Source organism: Aquarana catesbeiana, linkage group LG02 (genome assembly GCF_042186555.1).
Source record: "Aquarana catesbeiana isolate 2022-GZ linkage group LG02, ASM4218655v1, whole genome shotgun sequence".
Taxonomy (NCBI): domain Eukaryota; kingdom Metazoa; phylum Chordata; class Amphibia; order Anura; family Ranidae; genus Aquarana; species Aquarana catesbeiana.
This window is the reverse complement of record NC_133325.1, coordinates 784834813-784861651: the sequence shown is the minus strand read 5'-3', so window position 1 is coordinate 784861651 and position 26839 is coordinate 784834813. Positions and strand designations below refer to the sequence as shown.

At 44.4% G+C, this 26839-nt stretch overlaps 1 protein-coding gene across 3 annotated transcripts in view; it reads right to left on the bottom strand.

Annotated features, from left to right (window-relative positions):
* ZBTB20 (zinc finger and BTB domain containing 20) overlaps positions 1 to 26839 on the bottom strand; it is a 1365016-nt gene that overhangs the window by 1298078 nt on the left and 40099 nt on the right. For all 3 annotated transcript variants that reach the window (XM_073617411.1, XM_073617410.1, XM_073617409.1), the window contains exon 2: positions 13239 to 13424. The gene's annotated coding sequence lies outside the window, so the exon portion shown is untranslated. The remainder of the gene's footprint in view (positions 1 to 13238; positions 13425 to 26839) is intronic.

Below are 26839 nucleotides of genomic sequence, written 5' to 3'. Positions count from 1 at the left end.
TGCCGGCTGTATACCGCTCCTGCCCATTGAAATCAATGGGACGCGCGGCTATACAGCCGGCAAAGCGCCTCTGCAGTGGCGCTTTGCGGTGGTATTTAACCCTTTCTCGGCCACTAGCGGGGGGGGTTTTACCCCCCGCTAGCGGCCGAGAAAGGGTTAAATACCACCGCAAAGCGCCACTGCAGAGGCGCTTTGCCGGCTGTATAGCCGCGCGTCCCATTGATTTCAATGGGCAGGAGCGGTATACACTCCGCTCCTTCACCGCTCCGAAGATGCTGCTAGCAGGACTTTTTATCCCGTCCTGCTAGCGTACCGCTCCAGTGTGAAAGCCCTCGGGGCTTTCACACTGGAATGAAAGCAGCTGCACTTTCGGGTCGGTTTGCAGGCGCTATTATTAGCGCAATAGCGCCTGCAAACCGCCCCAGTGTGAAAGGGCTTTAAGTGCAAACGCATTTAACAAATTTAAAAAAAAACTAAATTTTTAGGTTTACGATTTTGTGTTGGTCTGCATTCATAGCTGTCTGAGGACCCTTGAGCTGCAAGTTGGACACCCCCGCTTTAAATGATATCACATTGCAAATACATCGCAAGGAGGCTACAGAACAGTAATGCCTAGGCATTTCTGCTATTTTGCAGTAGGACTTCAAGAAAAAAAGTATATTTTTCAGGATTCAGCACTTTTTCATGTTCCCTATAACCACAGGCATACACAGGGGGGGCTGGCGGGGGTGCCTGGGCACTCCCTAATCACTCCATGCACTAGCACCATCCAGTGTATCATCCAGTGTCCAGAAGTGTGCAGGGCAAACGGGACCTGAGGGAAGGGGGGCCCACTGTGCCCTGTCACGCACTGCCCACCCTGAGTAATCCATATCTGCAGGTAATCCATGTCTCCCCCCCCCCCCCCCATCCCCTCTCTATCTCTCACCCTCCCTTCTCTCTCTCTCTCCCCCCCTTCCTGTTTTTTCTCTCATCCCCCCTCTCTCACACCCCCCTCACCGCCTCTGTCTCCCTCTGACCAATCCTACCATAAGATGTAAAATGTGTTAAACGTTAAAAAACCTCTTTAAAAAGAGTGTGTCTCTGAATATATATATATATATATATATATATATATATATATATATATATATATATATATATATATATATATATATATATATACACACACACACACACACACACACACACACACACACACACGCTTGTGTTTGAGTTATGGTGGTGCACACCCTAATGCAATATAGCTTGCACACCCCTATGCCTATAACATAACCAAGCTTCACTTTTTGATCTCGGGTCAAAACAGCACACAAATGGACCAGAGAGAGGTTTAACAAACTTGCGTTTAGGAGTATGGTGATAGCGAGAACGCTGATGTTAGTGGACAACAAGACAGTTCACTGCATGTCATACTTTCAGACAAGCAAACTAAAATACAAGGAGCTGGCAATGAGGAAGGAGTATGAGCAGCAATGCTTTAATGCTCGCAAAATATTTTTTTTTTCTTAAACGATGAACAGACTTGGTGTTAAATAACAATGTGGCACATTTTTTTTTTTTTTTTTCGCAGCAACGTGCCACAATCTTTTTTTTCCAGTAGGAACACCACTTCATGAAACTTTCCCCCTCATGTAGGCCGCAGTGTGAAAGCATTCTACAACTGTCATGACTCATTTGGGAAAAGTGATGAAGCTTGTGGCTGAACAGATGCATAAAATGTCACTCGCTTCGGGCAGCGTGTCACAAGGGACTGTGCGCTTGCTTCACTGCGACTGCTCCTGTGCGCTTGCTTCACTGCGACTGCCCCTGGCCACAGAGGGGCATAAATACTCTCCAGCAAAAGTGATGTGTAGCAAAGTGTAGCACTACCCCCTGCAGGGGTTGCTGGTAACTGGCTCTCCTACTCCTGCACAGCCAGGCAACACTCATTCTCCGCTTGCATCCAGACACAAGAAGTCAGTCCCCTTGACTTTGTTTATATGTTTTATTAGGGGCAACATCTTGGATGAGTGAAGTGATTTATGGGATGCCCAACTTGAATCAAGAACAAAACAGGGGAAAACTTCCTTCCTTTGTACAAAAAGATCCCAGACTGCCATCTCTTCTTTACTCACACAGTCCTTAGTGGATTTAGAAGTCCATTACAGACTAGGAGCTTTCAGCCCCTCTTGGAAATAGCACAAAAACTTGAGGCAAACTGCACGCAGGAGTGTATCCTCTCCTTGTGTAGATCTGCTCCCAGCTACACTGCTTGCAGCCACTACCAGCCCTCCTGGCTGCTTCTAAAGATCTCCCAGGGCAAGGTAATAAAAGGGTTAAGGACAGCGCTGTTCTTTTTGAAAGATTGGTATATATGGGAGTCTCCCCCCTTGAACGTCCCTGGGTGCGCAATGTACTCACTCTATCCTTCATGCTCCTGCTGCTTTTCAGGCAGGATTCCATGTCAAACCCCTCTGCTGAGTGGGTCCCCCTAAACCAGCCTGAGCCCAGTTACCCCTAGACCTAGGATACCCTTCCTAGGCCGCCCACAGTCTCCTCAACACTCCATCTTCCACCCAACTCCCCTGCCAGCATGGCTCATCCATATTAGAGGGCTGGCTCAGCAACCCTGCCAGGCCCACTGCCTGGGGTTTGGCCAAGCTCCCATAAGTATGCAGATCAACCCTCCTGGCCTCTGCCCTCTAGCTTCTAGAAGTTTCTCCAAACACCCCAAACCAGGAGGAGGCACCAGAGACCTGCCTGTATGAGTCATCCAGCCTGACCTGCAATAAACCCTGATTCCAGACTCACACACCATGAGTCTAATAAATTTGCCTGTACTTAAGAACTAGCACACTAGAGGGTGCAACACAAATACACTTCTATAAGTGTTCCCTGTGCAGTTAAAGATGTGTGTAAGTTAATTACAGATGTGTGTAAGTTTTAATTCTGTTCAGCCAGTCATATGACCCAGGCATCCCTTCTCCTACAGCTGGTTCCCTAATCTCCAGTGCAGATAAACAAACACCTTAGTCAAAGACCTTCCCCAATTGACTGATGGTACAATGAAGGAGCAGCAGATTGAGGACATAATTCCTGTGCACTACCCCCCTGTTGTTGTATATACAATGTTAGACTGACACTGCTGCTCTGCCTACTGCTCTACATTGGATTGCTGAAAGCTAAATTGAAGATAGAATTCGGGTCATTCGTTAAAAAGTTATTAGTAATATTTAAAAATAATAATGCACTAATCTTTTTTTTGGGAGTCCATTGAGGGACACAGGACAATAGAAATTCTTTGACATGTGGGTTATACTGCCACCTAAAGGAAATTTGGACACAGGCAACAAATGTCATGCCTCAGTTTTGTGAGCAAGTGGTGTCCCTCTGTGGACTTTTATGCTAAGTACAGAAATCTTATTGTCGATTGAGGGACAGAGGATGTAGACATAATTGGACATGATGTGGGATATCCAATTAGGTCCAACTGAGGAGTGGGCTACCACTGAAGTATCCTTCAGATGAAGTAAAATTCCGCAAGAGTATGAGAAGGAATCAAGGCCTGAACAATGGCTGGATGGAGACGAGTCAACCAATATGGAGATGATCAGCACCAAGGAGATGACACTACGGATTAATCTGATGTTCTAGACAAGGACAGATAATTACATGGGAAAAAAAACTAGAACTTGAAAGAGCAATGGGCCTCAACCAGCAGAGGAGACAACAACCAGTCACCTTATGGACAAAAAGCAGGTGGACAACAACTACTACAAAGGAGAAAAACTCAGACCAACAGACCCAGGTGGTCAACAAAAGAAACAAAATGCCTAAGCCTAGCAAACCTAACTCTTGACCTCAAGAAAGGAAGCGGATACAAACTAGATATACCTAAAATAGCAGCCAACTAGTACAGTAACAGTAACACAACCTTAACCCTCTACTTCAGGGAGAGGGAAGTCCAAATATAAAGGATGTCATCTGAGAGAAAAGTACTCCCTAAAGAGACAGGTATGGATATTAGAGCCCTTTGAATGGGAAATCCTAAACAGCAAGAGGAATATAATCCTAAATCCTTTAAAAAGGAGAAGTAAAGGTGATTGACATCACCTATATAAAAAGGTAGGCAGAGGTGATCATTCACTGTATTGCCAACTGACAAATAAAGGGAATAGAAAAATAAAAGGAGTTCTTCCACTTCACAGCCAAACATGTTTGAGGATGAGATAGCCATACCTGACCGAGTATTAAAGAGATGACTCTAGGAATAGGAAAAAACTTGCAAAGGACAGCATGCACTGTAGAGGTGCTAGGGTGAGGACCCGCTCCCCCTCCCCCTTATGAGTCTTAGTTAAAAATAAGCACAAAATATATAGTAAGAGGAACTATCTTCCAAGGACCTGGTCCCATGAAGACCTCTGGATTTACAATATCCTACAAGGGGGAAGTATACAGCAGAATAAAAGTATGCAGCCTGTAGACGCTCTGGGGAGGTATAGAATTTATAAGTGAAGATGCTTTCTTTTGAGAAGGAAGAAGGCCAACAGAGACTCGAAGAGCGTAGAGGAAAAGTACAGTTCCCACTCTGACTAAAGCAAAATAGAAGGAGAAAACCTAAGGGATAGAGGGATAGCACAAGAAAAGAGGACCATGAGCCATGGGGAGAGTTCCTAGATAATTCTAGAAATTCCCTAAAAAAAGGGAATTGGAAGAATCTGACACACTCAAGGACAGTAGACAATGAAAGAAAGTGTGTTTGCAGGGACTGTGAGTGTCAAGTGCACTGACTCATTTTGGTGAGGGTGTCTAGAGAATTCTACAATAGCGAAGCAAGGAAATAGGTGGCACTTGATAGAATCCAATAGTCCGCGTCATCAGTAGAGAGTAAAAACTGCCAAAGTACACTGAAGAGTCTGGTTTCAGAGAGGAGTGGGATTGGTCTCTATAGAACAAGGAAACCATGAAATTCCTACAAAGCTTAGACTTGGAGTACTTTGTAACTTATCGGGTTAGTGCCCATTTCTCTGTGCAGTGCTTCTAGGACAGACCAGATAATCTCACTCTGATGGCTCTGACCAATCAGAATCCATCTGGTCCATCCTGGAAGTGTTGCACAAAGAAGAGGGAGAAGAGTGAGAATTTCAAATCAGACTATTGGACCCGCAACGTGGTGTTGTGGAAAATTTTATATTAATGTATTGTCATAAGAGTCTCCCAGTGTCTGTCCTCTTGCAGCCTGCTCTAAAGAGCTGACTGGGGTAGACTGACGCTGGTTGAGATCCGTTTGGTAGTGAAAAGATCTTTGGGGATGTAGAGAAATGTTTGCGGAGTGGGGACGTGTCCGCCAGCTCAGGGCCCCTGTGCGATGCACAGAACGATCGTCTGGTGGAGGTGTGTTCGCTCTGCAAAGACATTATCGGTTTAACGAGTGTGCTCTCATGTTGACCCTGTGTGCCTGATCAACACATTTTTGGCCCAATGAGTGTACGCCTGCCGATAATCTCTCGTCCACAAAAGACAGTAGAATAATCCAGGTATACATTGTTCTCTGGAACAATGTATAATAGGGATTTCTATCTACGGAAATATGGGAGTCTTTTGGGTTGTTCTGGTTGGAGACAGAGTTAATGTTTGAAAGCCATGTGGCTTCTAAAAGCATGCATGCACCCTGTCTCTGCTCAGACACACCCATAAGACTCCTGTAGTCATTGTTCATTGGTTGTTGCGTTTTCCTGTGTTGTTAAATCCTTATATGGTCATTCACATCCTGTGAGGTCATATCCTGTGAGGTCACAAGCTTTGCAAGAGGTGTTTGGCTGTTGGAAGCTGAACCCTCGAGTTTTTTGGGACTTCCTGTTATGCTAATAAAGAGTCAGCACACGGCTGAGGAGGCAGTGTGATCTTGGAACTGGAAACGTAAGCATGTGTTTTGTTTAGTTGGATGGCTGGGGCACACACCAGAGGATGGATACGATCAAAAGGTGAGATGCATTTATATCATTAGACGAAATTGTTATTATTATGAGAAACAGGAGATTTGGCTGTGCGCAGCCGAATTTCCATAACAGTGGGTGCTGACAGCACAGGATCGCTGGAGTTAAGTACAGAAGGGACCAGGGGATGGGGAGGGTGTATGGTGTTAGTTAACCTTTACATTTTTTTTTTCTGTAAAGGTTAAATAACACTTGAATAGAAAAGGATTATCCTGTGAATATATATATATATATATATATATATATATATATATATATATATATATATATATATATATGAGTGTGGTAATAAATGGCATAACACTCTCAGAAAAATTCCCACCAGGGTATGGATCAGATATTCCAGAATGCAGGGGCACTCGGGCAATTCTTTAAAAAAGCACAATGGGATGAAACAATGCCAGAGGAGGGAGCAAAAGAAAAAAAAACCTTAATGAAAAACCCTTACAATGGAGCTACAGGAGAAACTGGAGACTCAAAAAACTGCTAGGATACAAGGTAATAAAGATCCAGCAGGACCCCTGTACAGTTTCAAGCAGTCCCTCTGGGATTGGGCTTGAGTCCTAATGTTCATTAAGATAGAGACTGTTCATTATATAGTTTTTGCTAAATATTATAATTGCCACTTGTTGATGTCTTGCTTGCTCAATCCATGAGCCCCTTTCACTTTATGCTTTATTGTATGCTGGTCAATTATTGGCATTATACTATGTCCTTTGTTTATATTGTCTTTTTTGTTCTCTCCTTGTTATGAAAAAGGAAAAAAAAAAAAAAAAAATTCACGTAGGAGGTGAGCAGGTTAAACAGAGGATTTTTGGAAATGAAATCTGTAGTTTAGGATGACAGTAGGCTGTGAACATCTATGGAGGTACTGTTGAAGAGGCAGATGAAGGGGTTGTCCTGCACCACCTACAGACCTTTTGCGTTGAAGTAGGTGTAAACTCCAACCATCTGAGGAAACTGGAATGGTATTGCCCTAGACAGAGCCAAAGAGACATCTACCCTTAAAAGGTTGAGTAAATGAAATTTTTCTTTTGGGAATATTTGGAAAGGACAGAAACCAGGTACTGTTAAAGAAACAGATGAAGAATGGGATCGTTCTGTCTCATCTACAGACTTTCTGCACTTTAGTAGTTGTACCATCTGACCATCAGAGGGTATTGGAAATTACATTTCCCAGGAGGAGATATCTACTCTTACATGGGTGAGTAAATTAAATGTTCCATTTGAGAGTCTTCATCATGCCAGGCATGAAGCCAAAAGCATCCTACACATGTGGACGGACATTACGCCCAAGCAAGACACAAGCTTATATGCTTGCAAGAGACCATCACAGCTATATCAAAGTGCTTTAGACATGTGTTCCACAAGCTCCAGGGTATGAGGGTTTGACTTTGAGGTCGAGCAGTCTCTTCTAAAAGTGGTAATCCACTCTGACATGGATGCACAAATCTGGGTAATCATCAGTACAAGTAAGACAGTTACACCAGATAGCTTGAGCAGATCTTGGGATAGAATCTAACTGATAGCCAATTAAATCCCCAAAAGGTAAGATCATCATCAACCTGTTTGATTGTATGATCATTAAGGTGGATGACTGAAACATCTAGAGCGGGCACTTATCAACAAATTACTAGTCAATGTAAAAATCGCTCCTTCACATCATCAGGAGGGAGCCATGACTTTACAGGTTGTTTCCAGTCCTCATACAGAAAGGTTTTACAAACAGAATGTAACAGGAAGGTCTGTGTAGCCACAGCTTTAAAATACCCAATGCCTGTAACAGAAAGCTGATCCCCTGATCTCCTAAGTGCACGTTAGGCTACACTGAGACATATGGGGAACTGAAATATAGGCTCTTCGGGAGATGGCTGTGAAGCCTCCGAGTCACAGATGGCAATAGGGGGTCTCAGGTAAACTTAAGGGTGGGGGCCCTATACCAGGCTCCGTTGAAGGAGGTGCCAGAGCGCACTTGGCTTGTGAGCAGATTGTTGCATTAATTGCGCACACATCGAAAAAAAAAAATGTAAATAGAAAAATGTCTTGTGGAAGCATGTGAGGTCCCAACCTCATGCTGTGGAGCTGTACTAGGGCTCCGGGGAGGACAGTCCTATAGCAGTGTTTCTCAACCTTTTTTTAGTCAAGACACCCTTTAAAAATTATGGACAGTCTCAAGGCACCCCATTCTAAAATGTAAAAACTATTATAATAGTGTAGCAACATCCACAAGTCCAAGTAGGACACCCAACGTTGTAATTTATTCTTCCAAAGCAAAATACACTTTTGTAAACTAGTACTGGCTAGTATTCCAATGTTTCACTTCTTCCTCAGTTTTTCTCCATCACTCAGCTGAGTCCCCGAAGCTGATGGAGAGGAGCAGGGGAGGGTCAAACAAGGATGCTATGCAGGCGACTGACATCCTCCTTATCAAGTGATGATGCCATCGGTTGTTACGACGCCGGCAGCTAAAAGGTTGTAATGTTGCACAATTAAAACCCGTGACCCCTTTCACACTGAGGAGCTTGAAAACTGCCCATAAAGCGTTGGGCGCTTTTGAGGCGTAAGTGGTGCGCTTTAATGTCACGTGACTCAAGAGAACCTATGTGTGTGATTATATGTCAGTATTACATTGTATATCCCTGTATGTTGCAGTCATTCAGGTGCTTATCTAATAGTTTCTTGAAGCTATCGATGCCCCCTGCTGAGACCACCGCCTGTGGAAGGGAATTCCACATCCTTGCCACTCTTACAGTAAAGAACCCTCTACGTAGTTTAAGGTTAAACATCTTTTCTTCTAATTTTAATGAGTGGCCACAAGTTTTGTTAAACTCTCTTCTGCGAAAAAGTTTTATTCCTATTGTGGGGTCACCGGTATTTGTATATTGAAATCATATCCCCTCTCAAGCGTCTCTTCTCCAGAGAGAATAAGTTCAGTGCTCGCAACCTTTCCTCATAACTAATATCCTCCAGACCCTTTATTAGCTTTGTTGCCCTTCTTTGTACTCGCTCTATTTCATCCTTCCTGAGGATTGGTGCCCAGAACTGGACAGCATACTCCAGGTGCGGCCGGACCAGAGTCTTGTAGAGCGGGAGAATTATCGTTTTATCTCTGGAGTTGATCCCCTTTTTAATGCATGCCAATATTCTGTTTGCTTTGTTAGCAGCAGCTTGGCATTGCATGCCATTGCTGAGCCTATCATCTACTAGGACCCCCAGGTCCTTTTCCATCCTAGATTCCCCCAGAGGTTCTCCCCCCAGTGTATAGATTGCATTCATATTTTTGCCACCCAAATGCATTATTTTACATTTTTCTACATTGAACCTCATTTGCCATGTAGTTGCCCACCCCATTAATTTGTTCAGATCTTTTTTGCAAGGTTTCCACATCCTGCGGAGAAGTTATTGCCCTGCTTAGCTTAGTATCGTCTGCAAATACAGAGAATGAACCGTTTATCCCATCGTCCAGGTCGTTTACGAACAAATTAAATATAATTGGTCCCAGCACAGAACCCTGGGGAACCCCACTACCCACCCCTGTCCATTCTGAGTACTCCCCATTTATCACCACCCTCTGAACTCGCCCTTGTAGCCAGTTTTCAATCCATGTACTCACCCTATGGTCCATGCCAACGGACCTTATTTTGTACAGTAAACGTTTATGGGGAACTGTGTCAAATGCTTTTGCAAAATCCAGATACACCACGTCTACGGGCCTTCCTTTATCTAGATGGCAACTCATCTCCTCGTAGAAGGTTAATAGATTGGTTTGGCAAGAACGATTCTTCATGAATCCATGCTGATTACTGCTAATTATACCGTTCTCATTACTAAAATCTTGTATATAGTCTATAGTCCGCTTGGGCACTCTGGTTGAAAAAAGGCTGCCCTATAGTAATGGGTGTCCCTAAAGCTGTAGTGCAAGCTTCAATTCCTTCTGGGAAAACTGGGAATTTGCTCCCATCAACAATAGAGAAGTATGGACTTAGGATATCCATAGCAGCTGGACTGTTCTCTGAACCCGTTTGCAAAAACATGCTGCACCGTGTAGCGAAGAACAAAATAGGTCCAAAGTGAGGGAAGGTCTCATGTATTTACAAATCCAAGCAGGTGGTGCTGCTGAGGGTCACAGGGAGATTGAAGTGACCATGCCACTGTAGACGGGCATGGGAATTAGACTGGAGATGGTCAGTAAGGTATCGGAGAAGCAGAAGCCACAACAGAAAGGTTCTGGTTCTTTACTGAAAGGTGGGAAAGGAACGCAGAGCGCATGCATGCAATTCTCAACCTGGGTGATGACTTCAACGCTCAGTTCCCCGACCCATAACTGTCAATAGGCCAAGACAGTGTTGGCAGGATAATTGAAAAATGGATCAACTGTGAGGTAGTGCTTTAGTCCGAATGGTCTTTCTTACTGTGCGAGTTAAATAACTATAAACGTTTCAACAGGTTTCAAAGTTATTGGTAGAGTTTCTTTACAACATTGCTTTGTGGATTGTTTATAGGCTTATATGCCATGTTTTTATGAACCCAATTTTAACATGTACGGTATAAATAAAGATATATATATATATTTTTTTTTATATATTCTCATTTTGTCTACCATGTTGAGCCCTTGAGGTCCGGTTGCTTAGACGGGTTCTGGTTTCACTGGTCCCGCATCTTTTGTTTTGGGATGTGGCTTTTAGCCAAAAATGTACTATTTTCGATTATTAGAGCCACTGTAACCCAGCCAAGGTGAGGGCAGCTGACAGAATCCATCCATTCTATCAGCTGCACCCACATTAATAAAGGTTATGCTGATAGCCTGAATCCAGGCTGTTCAGCAAACTCCACCTTGACCAACTCACAAATGATTTAAAAAACCCTGAAAAAGAGGGGGCACCCCCCAAAACATGGTGGCAGCATCTGACTTTCTTGTTCAGTAAATACAATATTATTTCCTAGCAAGATTAAAAATTTTACTAGGTGCTCCCAGCTACATGCCAATGATTTGATGCTCCAACGAGAGATTCCTCCATTGTGATCAGAGAGGAAGCAGCCTAGGACTTTAAATTAGGTCTAAAAATAACAGACTGCCATAACCGACTGAGCTCTTCTAAGGAGAACACCCCTTTTTTTTGGATTAAAAAAAACTAACACTCTTCATTCCTATTGGTCCAGCACTACCACCCATCTACTAGTTTCTGTGTGAGTCAAGTTGTCAGGAACCGGTGTGACCAGAAATACGTGTGGACTGCCACAGAGTAACCAACCACAGGTAAAGTGTAAATAATATAAAATTTATTAAAAGATAAGTGGATAACACAAAGAAAACGCACCTCCAGTATAACAAACAGTGTAACCCAACCAGCGAACCAAAATAAACAGTGAACACACAATAAACGACTGCCTAAATCAAATATATACAGATAATGTGAAAACCAGATTGTAAACGTAACAGAGCCAGGGTCATACACGGCAGAGGGAGCTGGGAACGAGGCAGGAGACGGAATGAGCGGGTAGGGAGGGATCAGGCTGCAGGGTCGGGGTCAGGGTCCAGGAACAGGAGACGGGATGCAGGCTTCAGGAACACAGATCAGGGGCACATGGAGAAAATACCAAGGCAATGTGTAACAGCATGCACCAGGTTTAAATACACTTCCTGCAATCAGCATCAGGCGATACCTGATTGCAAGAGGATGATGTCAGCTTCTGACTGCTGAGACACCCGCTGGTGGACACTGGAACTGCAGCCTAAAGATCTGGGAGCCACAGTGCCACCAGCAGGTGAATCCTTTCCTGACCGTCAGCTTCTGACTGCTGAGAGACACCCACTGGTGGACACTGGAACTGCAGCCTAAAGATCTGGGAGCCACAGTGCCACCAGCAGGTGAATCCTTTCCTGACCGTCAGCTTCTGACTGCTGAGAGACACCCACTGGTGGACACCAGAACTGCAGCCCATAGATCTGGGGGGTACAGCGCCACCAGGAGGTGAATCCTTTCATTACACAAGTAAGGCCTCATGCATCCTGCAGCTGGTAAACAGGCGTTTTTAATGGGGAATCATTTCATTGCAAATGGTCAGAAATAATTCCTTATTGAAAACGCTTCTAAGACCCCTTTCACACTGGGGCTGCCCATGCGTTCGTGGTAAAGCACTGCTCGTTTTAGCTGTGCTTTACCGTTGTTATAGCGGCACTTTTCGGCCGCTAGTGGGCGCTTTTAACCCCCGCTAGCGGATGAAAAAAGGGTTAAAAATGCCTGTGTTGCGGCGGCACTTCGGAAGCACTTCTTAGGCGCCTCGGAAGCGGTGCCCATTCACTCCAATGGGCAGGGGTGTTTTGGGTGCGCTGTATATGGCGCTCCCAAACAGCCCCAAAGATGCTGCTTGCAGGACTTTTTCTAACATCCCGCAAGCGCACCGCCCCCAGTGTGAAAGCACTCGGGCTTTCACATCCGGGCGGCATGGGAGGCAGTTTTCAGGCGCTATTTCTAGCACTATTCAGTGTGAAAGGGGTCTAAACTAAAATGCTCATTAACGCCCCTAAACGCGGCATGTAAAAGTGGCAAAACTGACATTTTTTCATGACGGTTACTAGCTGTTAAGTTACATTGTTTAGAAGAGGTTTTCAAAGGTCCAGTGTACATGAAGCCTAAGGGCCCTTTCACACTGGGGCGGGGGCGGCGGTAAAGCACTGCTATTGTAAGCGGCGATTTACCGTCGGTATTCGGCCACTAGCGGGGCGGTTTTTCCCCACGCTAGTGGCTGAGAAAAGGTTAAAAAACCACTGCAAAGCGCCTCTGCAGAGGCGCTTTGCCGGCGGTATAGCCGCACTGTCCCATTGATTTCAATGGGCAGGAGCAGTGAAGGAGCGGTATACACTCCGCTCCTTCACCACTCCGAAGATGCTTCTAGCAGGACTTTTTTTTCCGTCCTGCTAGCGCACCGCTCCAGTGTGAAAGCCCCGAGGGCTTTCACACTGGAGAGACAGCAGCGCCACTTTCGGGACGGTTTGCAGGCGCTATTATTAGCGCAATAGCGCCCGCAAACCGCTCCAGTGTGAAAGGGCCCCAACCCTTCCTCCCTTAAACCTACCTGTTGCCACTGACTGAAAAGAATAATGGAAAAAAAACAGCAAGGTGAGCATGGACTGAAGGTGACAAAAAGACATATGCAACACCAACACACAATCAAGCTGCTGTCAGCCTGCTAACATTTTTATTATCTATAGGACCACTTCATGCTAATGCCATCTACATTTAAAACAGAAACATGTACCTGAATTGTATAGGTTCTGGACTCAGCTGAAAGTCAGGAGGAGTATTGCTCCACACAGAGATGAAGACAACTTGAAAATGAAACTACGATGTGTTTTTTTTTCTGAATGAAGATGGTTGATGAGTAGACCGAGCTGGGATACTGCGAACTGAGAAACCAAGCCATAGAGGAGGGAGCTAGTATAGCCTTAACAGAAAAAATAAAAAAAAATAAAACAATGTTAACATGAGTAGAATGCACACGCAATAACTTTTAATATTTTATTTCAGCAACCAAATAGCCCCTTTCATTGTCCTGGGAAATATGGATGTATGTAAAAGAAAACTGGATTGGTTTCTCTGGGTGTAAGGGGGGGACCCGTTCTTCAGACACTGACGAATAAGACCCTACATTTTTAGCACGCCAATCCAACATTTTTAAAAATGGGCCAAGAATTCCATTATACCACCATTTTATTGTTTTTTTTTTTTAGCATTGTTAAGGATCAGATTCAGGGTTTATTTCTCTCTGCATCCCTCTTGAGGATGTTTCCACAGGAGCTGATGGAATGCCTTCCTTAAAGTAATTGTAAACGATCACGAAATGAAAGGCAAAACATTTTTGTATAGATATAAAAATACATTATAAATACCTTTTTAAATATTATAAATACCTTTTTTCCCCACTTTTTTTGAAACGTGATCACATTTTCTTTGTTCTCAGTTGCATAAGAGCTGGGGGGCGGGGAGAAGCAGCAGCACACTGATCTTCCCCAGTGAATGGCTGTGTAGCGGGGGCGTGTCAGGACAAGTCTGATCATTGGAAGAGAGCGCACCGAGTTCCCAGCAAAGCTAGGGAACTGACCACGCTGTGTTCTCCTGCTTAGTGTGGTCAGTTTTTCAATAGGAAAGCAAGGGCACTGGCAGGAACACCAGGGATTTGACACACAGGAAGCAATGCAAAGGGAACAGGATACTTTCTCCTACATGGTACAGCAGCCACATATCAGGAATATGAAGCATTGGGGTAACGAACGCTTTAATCTTTGCATTAGTCGTTCATTGTTTTAGTGCGATCACAACATTTTTCATCAGTCTGCGTTTTATGTGAAGCCGAGGCAGAAATATCTTTGGCGGTTCATCATTAAGGGATTCACGTGCAATGTCTTTTTGTCCTGGAACCAAATTCTTTTGGATTGGCCAAATCTATTTAATGTAATGCGACTCTCTTGCACGACTGTCCCATTTGAATATAAAAACAACAGTTCAAGATGCATTCCAAGCAGCAGAGCCACTACTTTTATATCTCCACAACTATTCCAGTTGTACTTGGTGTACCGGATGTGCTGCAACAATAGTTGTTGGTTTCGTATGTTTTCTTTCATGTGTACAGCATAGCCAACAGGTATTAAAAATACAGAAGATTTCTACTGTATCAAACAGTGCGTGATCGCTTTGATTACAAGTTATTTTCATGATTAAGAACCAAAAATCATTAGGAGTACACCAAAAAGTGTTCAGGAAGCAAAATCTTTTGCATCCAGTGTTACTATATACATTTAGAAGAAATACACAAAACACACCAAGATTCAAGGAAGAATACACGTGACTCTTGCATAGCTCCCAACTGTCCCGAATTTCAAGGGACTGTCCCTGATTTGGAACAATGTCCCTTTGTCCCTCATTCCCCCTCATTTGTCCCTCATTTTAGTCTGATCTATACAGTTGCATATAAAATGCACTATTTATCTTTCAAAAAGTGTTTCCCAGTGCTAAACCATTCATCCACTCTCTAAATTGCTGCATTTGTAAATTTAAAAAGCCAATATAAAAGGAATAGTAGTGGTAAAAAAAACAAACAAAAAAAACCCCCCCAAAAAACGCGTGTTTAACCACTTAAGGACGGGAAGGATCTACCCCCTTCATGACCGGGCCATTTTTTGCGATTCGGCACTGTGTCGATTTAACTGACAATAGCGCGGTTGTGCGATGATGTACCCAAACAAATTGCTTTCTTTTTTTTCCCACAAATAGAGCTTTCTTTTGGAGGTATTTGACCACCTCTGCGGTTTTTATTTTTGCGCTATAAACAAAAATACAGCAAACATTTTGAAAAAAAAAAACAAAAAACAATTTTTTACTTTTTGCTATAATAAATAAATAGAAAACTAATTTCTTCCTCAGTTCAGGCCAATATGTATTTCTTCTACATATTTTTGTTTGTTAAAAAAAAAAATAAAAATAAAATCGCAATAAGCGTATATTGATTGGTTTACGCAAAAGTTATAGTGTCTACAAAATAGGGAAAATATTTGGCAGTTTTTTTTATTTACATTTTTTTTTTTTTTTACTAGTAATGGCGGGCGATCTGTGATTTTTAGCGGGACTGTGACATTGCGGCAGACAGATCGGACACTTTTTTTGGGACCAGTGACATTTATACAGCGATCAGTGCTATAAAAATGCACGGATTACTGTATAAATGTCACTGGCAGGGAAGGGGTTAACACCAGGGGGGCGATCAAAGGGTTAAATGTGCTACCTGGGAGCTGTTTCTAACTGTATGGGGGCTTGGCTGACAGGAGGAGGAGAGAGATCGCTGTTCCTAATCACTAGGAACAGACGATCACTCTCAGCTCCCCTGTCAGAATGGTGATCCGCCGTGTTTACATTGACAGATCCCCGTCCTGCCTCTGTGTGGAGCGATCGCGGGTGGCTGGCGGTCATCGCGTCCCCAAGGCACGCGCACGTGCTTCGGGGTCACGCCACGGGCACGCGGGCCTGCTATATCTATGACACAAAGCGATCTGCGATGATGGCGATTCGCGTAATAGAGCCAACCTGCCACAGTACAACTGCAGCGGTTGGTATTTAAGTGGTTAACTAATCGTTTTTGGGTTTTTTTTGGTATAATTCTCCTTTAAAGAGGGTGTGCCCTATCCCTACATAGTTTTGCTAATAGGTGTCCCTCGTTCTCATCTCAAAAAAGTTGGGAGGTATGCTCTTGTATTAAGAAAGTTTATGCTTAATGCAAAGTTCAGCTTTAAAATATAAAGTCACCGGCGATGTAGAAAGGAAACCATTATTCCAAAAAGGTAAAAAAAATAAAAAATAAAAATAAAATAAAATATGATAAGTGGTACAGATTTAAAATCAGTTTTAATATTTCAACACATCACCTACAAAATTATAGATCTGTGACATCTGAGAAGTGTTGTTTGTGGCGGTTAGATGGGAAAACAATGATGCGGCGGGCAAGGACTCTACCTCCTGAACCAATTTGGCACTTTTCAATGTTTATAAGAAGAATGATTGAGGGCTTTCTATGGTGTGGAGAGGGGAGGGTGGGCATATGATAAAAGCTCCTATGTTACAGCGGAGAAAAAATAAAAACTGAAAAACAACATGTGATCCATTTTTCTATCTGGATACTCACAAATTGCTGCTGACACTCAGAACACTGGAAGCCGGGCTGAACTGGTATTGTGCCCTCTCTTCGCTCGCTATCTCGCTTATTAATAGCTAAAGTGCTGCTGGTAATAATAACGAGGAATTCAGATGTTTAAATATACATAATTGCCTCATTTTATTCACCGGTTTGGTAAATCAACCTTGAGCAAGTTTTTTTTTTTTTTTTCTTCACTACAAATTTGCTGGCCCTTAAGGCCCCTTTCACATTGGCCCATCTGATCAGGTCCACCGTACAGTCTCACGGACCCCCTCCAGTGTCTTCTAGGGTGTGGAGGATGACACCCGCCGCCATCAGATCCGGTCCTGCCAAAAACAGACAGATGGGAGCCCTATTCCCCATCTGTCTGGCGGATCGGATGGAAACGGACTCGCGGTCCGTTTCTATCGCATTGCCCATGGAGTACAGGGGGCTCTGCATAGCGGCGGCGGACGCATGGATTCCAAATGCGTTTTTTTTTTTTCCTAGAAGCACATGTCTAATTGGCTTTAAAAAAAGGGTGGCCTCAGAGTACTGCGCCCTGAGCCCATCCAGTCGTGTGATAATAGCGATTTAATATTTCGCTATTGTCTCCCTGTTTCTCCTCCCGGCCAAATCAGGAAGCTGGTCCTGAGACCCGATTGGCCAGGGAGTCTCAGGACTCACTTCCTGTTTGACCAGGAGGAGAAGCAACGCCCCCCCCCCGGAGCTTGGAAGAGTCAGGGAGCATCTCAGCCAGCGGTACTCTCCAGCCAGGACGCGGCTCCCTCTTCACCCACATCCAGCCTTCCCCGGCTTAGAGGGAGGAGGAGGGGAGATCAGAGTATCATCCGAGGCAAGGAGGCCCCTGATCACCGCATCTCTATCCGTCCAGCTCCCACGTCTTTCTGTTCGACTCCTGCGCGGGGGGGGGGCGGACATTGGTTTGCCAAACCCCCCCCCAAAGTATTGAGCACCAGCCACCACTGTCTGTCATCCACCTGCTCAGCGGGCATCAGTGGAAAGATCCCCCCTCTGAGCAAGCGATGTTCTGCTTTAAGAGACACAAAAAAAAAAAAAAAAGTGATCAGAAACTACATTGGTGCCCAAACCCAGACAACATGGAGGGTATATGGAACCACAATTGGTTTATCGGGTGTAACACTGCCATGACTTGAAAGTCTCGCGATTGCACAGCCGCGATATCAGGGAATGCCTGTGTAAACTTGAGGCCTATGGACCTCAACTCGCATCAAAGTCGGACCAAAGTAGTGCAGGGACTACTATGAAGTCGCACAGATATGAATGGTACTCGTTGGAAAATCATGGGGGGTACAGCTTGTCATGCGACTTTGCAGTCCCAAGTCCCAGGACAAGTCGCACAAGTGTGAAAGGGGCCTAATGGGCACAAGACCAAACAACATACTACTTGTAAAAACGTACAGCGTTTTTTTTTTTTTTAAACTGATAAAATACTCAATCTAGGTGATAAAGTTTGAATTTTTTTCAACTTGAACCAAAATCACATGAATTGTGCCCAATACTGACAGTATTTTAGTCTTCCCCAGGGAGGGAGTATACATAATAATTACCATAGAATGTTACCTGCCCAAAGTGTTTCAAGGCTTGCTCTCCCTCAGATAAATTTATAAAACTCTGGGGCAAATCGTTAGACACTCCAGGGTTGATTTTCTTACAATTGGTTAGGGATAGGTAGTTAAGGTGTAGCACAAAAATGGGACTCTCCCCCCCCCCCCTTTTTTTTCCTCTTGGAATTGGAGGGGAATAATAAATTACTTGCAGTGTCAGGACAAGATCATCCAGTGCCCAGGGCAAAAATGGCAAATTTCACCCCCCCCCCCCCCTTCATTATGTGTGAGCTTATGAGGAGGACGTGGGAGAGAGAGCACAGCTCACACCTCTTCCCGGCTCTCCCCTTCTCTCCTTGCCACTTTCCGTGCTGGGCTGACAGAAGTAGTGATGCCGCTGTCACTACTCATATCAGCCTTATTGTAGAAGGAACTTGCAGCACCTCCATCCCTACAAATACATGCTGCACCCAGGACAGCCGCGCCCCTTCTGCCCAGCCCTTGTCCCGTCCCTGAGTACACGGAAACTAATAGCTGGAAGTTTGTAAGATCACCACACGTATACAAGGGGTGATCGGATATACTGCACATGGAGGTTTTAATAATTATTTAACACTAAATGGAATATAGGGAATTGTGGAGATAATTAGAGAGTCATAAACATATGTTATATTTATAAAATGGGTAAGTTATAAGGGTTGTAGAGAATAAATGTGTGTATATATATATATATATATATATATATATATATATATATATATATATATATATATATATATATATATATATATATATATATATATACACACACACACACATATACATACACATACATACAGTATCTCACAAAAGTGAGTACACCCCTGACATTTTTGTAAATATTTTATTCTATCTTTTCATGTGACAACACTGAAGAAATGACACTTTACTACAATGTAAAGTAGTGAGTGTACAGCTTGTATAACAGTGTAAATTTGCTGTCCCCTCAAAATAACTCAACACACAGCCATTAATGTCTAAACCGCTGGCTACAAAAGTGAGTACACCCCTAAATGAAAATGTCCAAATTGGGCCCAATTAGCCATTTTCCCTCCCCGGTGTCATGTGACTCGTTAGTGTTACAAGGTCTCAGGTGTGAATGGGGAGAAGGTGTGTTAAATTTGGTGTCATCGCTCTCACTCTCTCATACTGGTCACTGGAAGTTCAGCATGGCACCTCATGGCAAAGAACTGTGGGGATCTGAAAAGAAAAAATTGTTGCTCTACATAAAGATGGCCTAGGCTATAAGAAGTGTGTCAAGACCCTGAAACTGAACTGCAGCACGGTGGCCAAGACCATACAGCGGTTTAACAGGACAGGTTCCACTCAGAACAGACCTCGCCATGGTCCACCAAGGAAGTTGAGTGCACGTGATCAGCGTCATATCCAGAGGTTGTCTTTGGGAAATAGACATATGAGTGCTGCCAGCATTGCTGCAGAGGTTGAAGGGGTGGGGGGTCAGCCTGTCAGTGCTCAGACCATGCGCCGTACACTGCATCAAATTGGTCTGCATGGCTGTCATCCCAGAAGGAAGCCTCTTCTAGAGATTATACATAAGAAAGCCTGCAGTTTGCTGAAGACAAGCAGACTAAGGACATGGATTACTGGAACCATGTCCTGTGGTCTGCTGAGACCAAGATAAACTTATGTGGTTCTGATGGTGTCAAGCGTGTGTGGGGGCAACCAGGTGAGGAGTACAAAGACAAGTGTGTCTTGCCTACAGTCAAGCATGGTGGTGTGAGTGTCATGGTCTGGGGCTGCATGAGTGCCATGAATGCCAACATGTGTTGTGACATACTGAAGCAGAGCATGATCCCCTCCCTTCGGAGACTGGGCTGTAGGGCAGTATTCCAATATGACAACGACCCCAAACACACCTCCAAGACGACCACTGCCTTGCTAAAGAAGCTGAGGGTAAAGATGATGGACTGGCCAAGCATGTCTCCAGACCTAAACTCTATTGATCATCTGTGGGGCATCCTCAAACGGAAGGTGGAGGAGCGCAAGGTCTCTAACATCCACCAGCTCTGTGATGTCATCATGGAGAAGTGGAAGAGGACTCCAGTGGCAACCTGTGAAGCTCTGGTGACCTCCATGCCCAAGAGGGTTAAGGCAGTGCTGGAAAATAATGGTGGCCACAGAAAATATTGACACTTTGGGCCCAATTTGGACATTTTCACTTAGGGGTGTACTCACTTTTGTTGCCAGCGGTTTAGACATTAATGGCTGTGTGTTGAGTTATTTTGAGGGGACAGCAAATTTACACTGTTATACAAGCTGTACACTCACTACTTTACATTGTAGCAAAGTGTCATTTCTTCAGTGTTGTCACATGAAAAGATAGAAGAAAATATTCACAAATATGTGAGGGGTGTACTCACTTTTGTGAGATACTGTGTGTATATATGCCGATATTACTGGATTCCAGGACAGGTAAGTGTCCTAATATTAAAAGTCAGCAGCTACAGTATGTGTAGCTGCTGAATTTTAATTTTTTGCTGAGGGGGGCGGAACTCGGCTGCTTTAACGAGTGCCTGTCAAAAGGTGCAGCTGCTCATATTAACCCCCGGGAGTATCTGGGAGAAGAGAACCACCAGTACAAGGGACATTCTTCATTCATGGGAAGTACTGGCTCTTAAACATTCCAGAAACCTGCACAAGGAATAATACCTTTACCAGATTTCAGTACACAGCTGCTAGACTTCGTAGTCATAAATAAATGCAGTTAAAGTGGTTGTAAAAGCAGAAGGTTTTTTATCTATGCATTAAGATAAAAAACCTTCTATGTGCAGCAGCCCCCCTCATACTTACCTGAGCCCATCTCCATCCAGCGATATTGCATGAGAGACTCAGTTGCCCGGGATTCTCCCTCCTGATTGGCTGAGACACAGCAGCAGGTGCTATTGGCATCTACAGTTGTGCTCATAAGTTTACATACCCTGGCAGAATTTATGATTTCTTGGCCATTTTTCAGAGAATATGAATGAGAACACAAAAACATTTCTTTCACTCATGGTTAGTGTTTGGCTTTAGCCATTTATTATCAATCAACTGTGTTTACTCTTTTTAAATCCTAATCACAACAGAAACTATCCAAATGACCCTGATCAAAAGTTTACATACCCTTGTGATTTTGGCCTGATAACATGCACACAAGTTGACACAAAGGGGTTTGAATGGCTATTAAAAGGTAATCATCCTCACCTGTGATCGGTTTGCTTTTAATTAGTGTGTGTGTATAAAAGGTCAATGAGTTTCTGGACTCCGGACAGACCCTTGCATCTTTCATCCAGTGCTGCACTGACGTTTCTGGATTCTAAGTCATGGGGAAAGCAAAAGAATTGTCAAAGGATCTGTGGGAAAAGGTAGTTGAACTGTATAAAACAGGAAAGGGATATAAAAAGATATCCAAGGAATTGAGAATGCCAATCAGCAGTGTTCAAACTCTAATCAAGAAGTGGAAAATGAGGGGTTCTGTTGAAACCAAACCACGGTCAGGTAGACCAACTAAAAATTCAGCCACAACTGCCAGGAAAATTATTAGGGATGCAAAGAAAACCCCACAAATAACTTCAGGTGAAATACAGGACTCTCTGAAAACATGTGGTGTGGCTGTTTCAAGATGCACAATAAGGAGGCACTTGAAGAAAGATGGGCTGCATGGTCGAGTCACCAGAAGAAAGCCATTACTACGAAAATGCCACAAAGTATCCCACTTACAATACGCCAAACAGTACAGAGACAAGCCTCAAACCTTCTGGCACAAAGTCATTTGGAGTGATGAGACCAAAATTGAGCTTTCTGGCTACAACCATAAACACTACATTTGGTGAGGAGTCAACAAGGCCTATGATGAAAGGTCCACCATTCCTACTGTGAAACCGCTGATGTTTTGGGGATGTGTGAGCTACAAAAGGCACAGCCAATTTGGTCAAAATTGATGGCAAGATGAATGCAGTATGTTATCAAAAAATACTGGAGGAACATTTGTATTCATCAGCCAGGAAGCTGCACAAGGAGCGTTCTTGGACATTCTAACATGACAATGATCCAAAACACAAGGCTAAGTTGACCTATCATTGGCTACAGCAGAACAAAGTGAAGGTTCTGGAGGGGCTATCTCAGTCTCCTGACCTCAATATCATTGAGCCACTCTGGGGAGATCTCAAAAGTGCAGTTCTTGCAAGACAACCCAAGAATTTACAGGAACTGGAGGCTTTTTGCCAAGAGGAATGGGCAGCTTTACCATCTGAGAAGATAAAGAGCCTCATCCACAAATACCACAAAAGACTTCAAACTGTCATTGATGTTAAAGGGGGCAATACACGGATTTAAGAACTGGGGTATGTAAACTTTTGATCAGGGTCATTTGGGTAGTTTCTGTTGCGATTGTGATTTAAAAAGAGTAAACACAGTTGATTGATAATAAAGGTCTTCAGCCAAACACTAACCATGAGTGAAAGGAAAGTTTTTGTGTTATCATTCATATTCTCTGAAAAATGGCCAAGAAATCATCAATTCTGCCAGGGTATGTAAACTTATGAGCACAACTGTATCAAAGTCAGTGAGCCAATGAGGAGAGAGAGAGAGAGAGAGAAGGCGGGGCTGAGCCATGGCTCAGTGTCTGAATAGACACACAGAGCAGTGGCTCGGGTGCTTCCATAGCAAGCTGCTTGCTGTGGGGGGCATTTGGCAGGAGGGAGGGGCCAGGAGGGCCGGCGGGGGACCTGAGAAGAGAAGGATCGGGGCTGCTCTGTGCAAAACCACTGCACAGAGCAGGTAAGTACAACATGTTTGTTATTATTAAACAAAAACAAAAAAAAACAAGAGATTTTAGTTGTCACTTTAACCGCTTGCCGACCAGCCGCCATCATTATACTATAGCAGGTTGGCATGGCTGTAGGTGTACGTCAGCCACTTTAAGACCCCTTTCACACTGAGGTGCTTTACAGGCGCTATAGCACGAAAAATACTGCCTGCAAATTGCCTGTAAAGCGCCTCTCTCTGAGGGTTTTCACACTGGAGTGGAGCGGTGGCAGGACATCAAAAAAAGTCCTGCAAGCCACATCTTTGAGGCGCTTTAGGAGTGGTGTATACACCCGCGTTCGCTCCACAGAGAGCCAGAGCGGGGATCTGTCAATGTAAACACACAGATCCCTGTTCTGTCAGGGGAGTAGAGAGCAATCGTCTGTTCCTAGTGCTCTCTCTCCCCAGTCAGTCCACACCCCCCCAGTTAGAAACACCTCCCTAGGGAACACATTTAACCCCTTGATCGCCCCTTCCCTGCCAGTGTCATTTATACAGTAATCAATGGCTATTTTTAGCTCTGATCGCAGTATAAATGTCAATGGTCCCAAAAAAGTGTCAAAAGTGTCTGATCTGTCCGCCGCAATGTCGCAGTCCTGCTAAAAATCGCAGATCATCGCCATTACTAGTAAAAAAAATAATAATAAAAATGGCATAAATCTATCCCCTATTTTGTAGACGCTATAACTTTTGTGAAAAACCAATCAATATACGCTTATTGCAATTTTTTTTTACCAAAAAATATGGAGAAGAATACATATTGGCATAAACTGATGAAGACATTTTTTATTTTTTTTTATTATTTTTTGGGGGATATTTATTATAGCAAAAAGTAAATATATATTTTTTTCAAAATTGACGCTTTTTTTTTTTTGTTTATAGCGCAAAAAATAAAAACCGCAGAGGTGATCAAATACCACCAAAAGGAAGCTCCATTTGTGGGGGAAAAAAAAAGGACGTCGATTTGTTTGGGTACAGCACCACACGACTGGGCAATTGTCAGCTAAAGCAACACACGATCGCAAAAATTGGCCTAGTCATTGAGGGGGCAAATTTTTCCAGGGCTGAAGTGGTTTATTGGGATAAGTAAACACTATAGAGCAGGAGTAGGCAACCTTTTGAGCACAGTGTGGCAAAAAACGTTTTCAAAGAAATTGAGCGTGTCGATTTTATAACAAAACAACTTCACATTCTCAATCACGAAAAAGGATTTTTTTTTATAAAGTAAATGCTGTAAACTACTTTAGTAGTGAGAAATTAACATCCTGCACTCTCACACCTCAGATCAGCCCCAATTCCTGCAACTCCACACTTCAGATCACTGCCCCCCCTGCTCATCTGCCCCACCACTGTAACCCCCTGCTCATCTGTCCTAGCACTCTGCTCTTCTGTCCTGCCACTGTACCACCATCCTCATCTGCCCCACCACTGTACCCACGTTCTCATCTGCCCTACCACTATACCCCCTGCACATCTGTCCCACCACTGTACCCCCTGCTCTTCTGCCCCACCACTGTACCCCCTGCAACCCCCTGCTCATGTGTTTCACCAATGTACCTCCTTTCTCCTCTGCACCCCTCTGCTCATCTGTCCCACCGCTGAACCCCCTTCTCATCCCTCCCACCACTGTACTTCCTGCACATCTGCCACACCACGGTACCCCCTTGCTCTTCTGTCCCACCACTGTAACCCCCCTGCTCATCTGTCCCATCAATGTACCCCCTTCCCCTTTTGTCATCTGCCTCACCACTGTACCCCCCTGCTCATCTGCCCCATCAGTGTACCCCCTTTTCTCATGTGCCCCACCACTGTACTCCCTCTGCTCATCTGCCCCATCAATGTACCCCCTTTTCTCATCTGCCCCACCACTGTACTCCCCCTGCTCATCTGCCCAATCAATGTACCTCCTTTTCTCATCTGCCCCACCACTGCACCTCCCTGCACATCTGGTCCACCGTCGTATCCCCATACTCTTCTGTCTCACTACTGAATCACCTTCTCATCTGTCCTCACTGAACCCATCTTGTTATCTGCCCCACCACTGTAACCCGCTTTCTCGTCTGCCCCACCAATGTACCTCCTGCACATCTGTATCACATTTGTACTCTGCTCTTCTGCCCCACCTCTATTCCCCCTGCTCTCCTGCCCCACCACTGTAACCACCTGCTCATCTGTCCCACCAATACACCTCCTTTCGCATCTGCCCCACTGCTCTACCCCCTTCTCATCTGGCCCAACACTGAACCCCCTTCTCATCTGCCTCAACACTGAACCCCCTTCTCATCTGCCCCAACACTGAACCCCCTTCTCATCTGCCCCAACACTGAACCCCCTTCTCATCTGCCCCAACACTGAACCCCCTTCTCATCTGCCTCAGCACTGAACCCCCTTTCTCATCTGCTCCAACACTGTACCCCCCTGCTCTTCTGTGCCACTGCTGAACCCCCCTTCTCATCTCTTCCATCACTGTACCTCCCTGCACATCTGCCCCACCGCTGTACCCTGCTTCTCATATGTCCCACCTCTGAACCCCCCCTGCTCATTTTCCCTACCACTGTACCCTCCTGCTAATCTGCCTCACTGCTGTACCCTCTTCTCATCTATGATATGCGCGATATGCAGAGTCGTTGCTGATCCAACTCTCATATCCAGCCTACGTGCTTGTATGTAATAATAATAATATGTGATGTAAGTGATGTATGGGATGTAAGTGATGTATGGGATGTATGCGACGTCACATACAAGCATCTGGAATGGATGCGCAATGATGAGTGTGGCGTTCTGCGCCACAGGAAAAGTTGGGTGTGATTTTCATTGCGCTGAATACTGGCTGTGTGGCTTAAAGGGACACAGAGTGTCGGGGTTCAGTAGTAAGTGACGCAAAGGTTCAGGAATAATTTTAAAAAGGTTCCCAGAAGCTCAACAGTAATTCCACAAACTGTCACCTGATTGGGGTTTTCTCAATCACAGCGAAATCCCTTCTTTCTGAGATTGGTAGTGGCAACCAATCGAGTCATTTTCTACCAGATGGTGGGCGGGGCTAGCAGGACTGCGATTGGCTTTAGCATTGGCCAATGACAGTCCTCCTCCACCTGGTAACAGGGACTGACCCCCCCCCCTTAGCAGAACTGCACCCAATCTCTTCCCCATCACAAAAGCTGACGATGGCAGCTACAGCAAAGTTAGAGAACCAAACAATGTTTCCCATCTTTTACAATGTGTGGGGGGCGCAGTGCCTCCCCCTCAGTGCGGTGCGGGGAATTCTGAAATTGGAATGCATTAGTGTCTCACTGACACTTCCCTCCACTGCTCTGCTGATGGGGGAAGGAGTCGAGTGCCGGAAAAAAAGAGGCTTCGCGTGCCACTTACGGCACCAGTGCCGGGAGTTGCCTACACCTGATATAGAGGGATATGCTTTGTTCATATTTCATGTCTGAGGTTTACAACCACTTTAACCCAGATGGACACTGGCGGTAAAAGCGCCTTGAGGCGATTTAGTTCGCATATGCAGCGCTATACAAGTTATTCTTTCATTCAACGTATATACAGCAACACACTGCAACAGCATGAAATAGAGAAAATAGTTTGAATGCTTGTGTACAATCTCCATGATGATCCGATATTGCCAGATTTTCATGGCTTTATTTGTCATATCTAGTACGGCTATCGACCACTCTTTACAACCCACTGTAGCTGACGAGCTGTGTTCTATAGGGACATGGAGGTCGGCTGTAGTAGACAAAGCGCAGCAGATTTCCATGA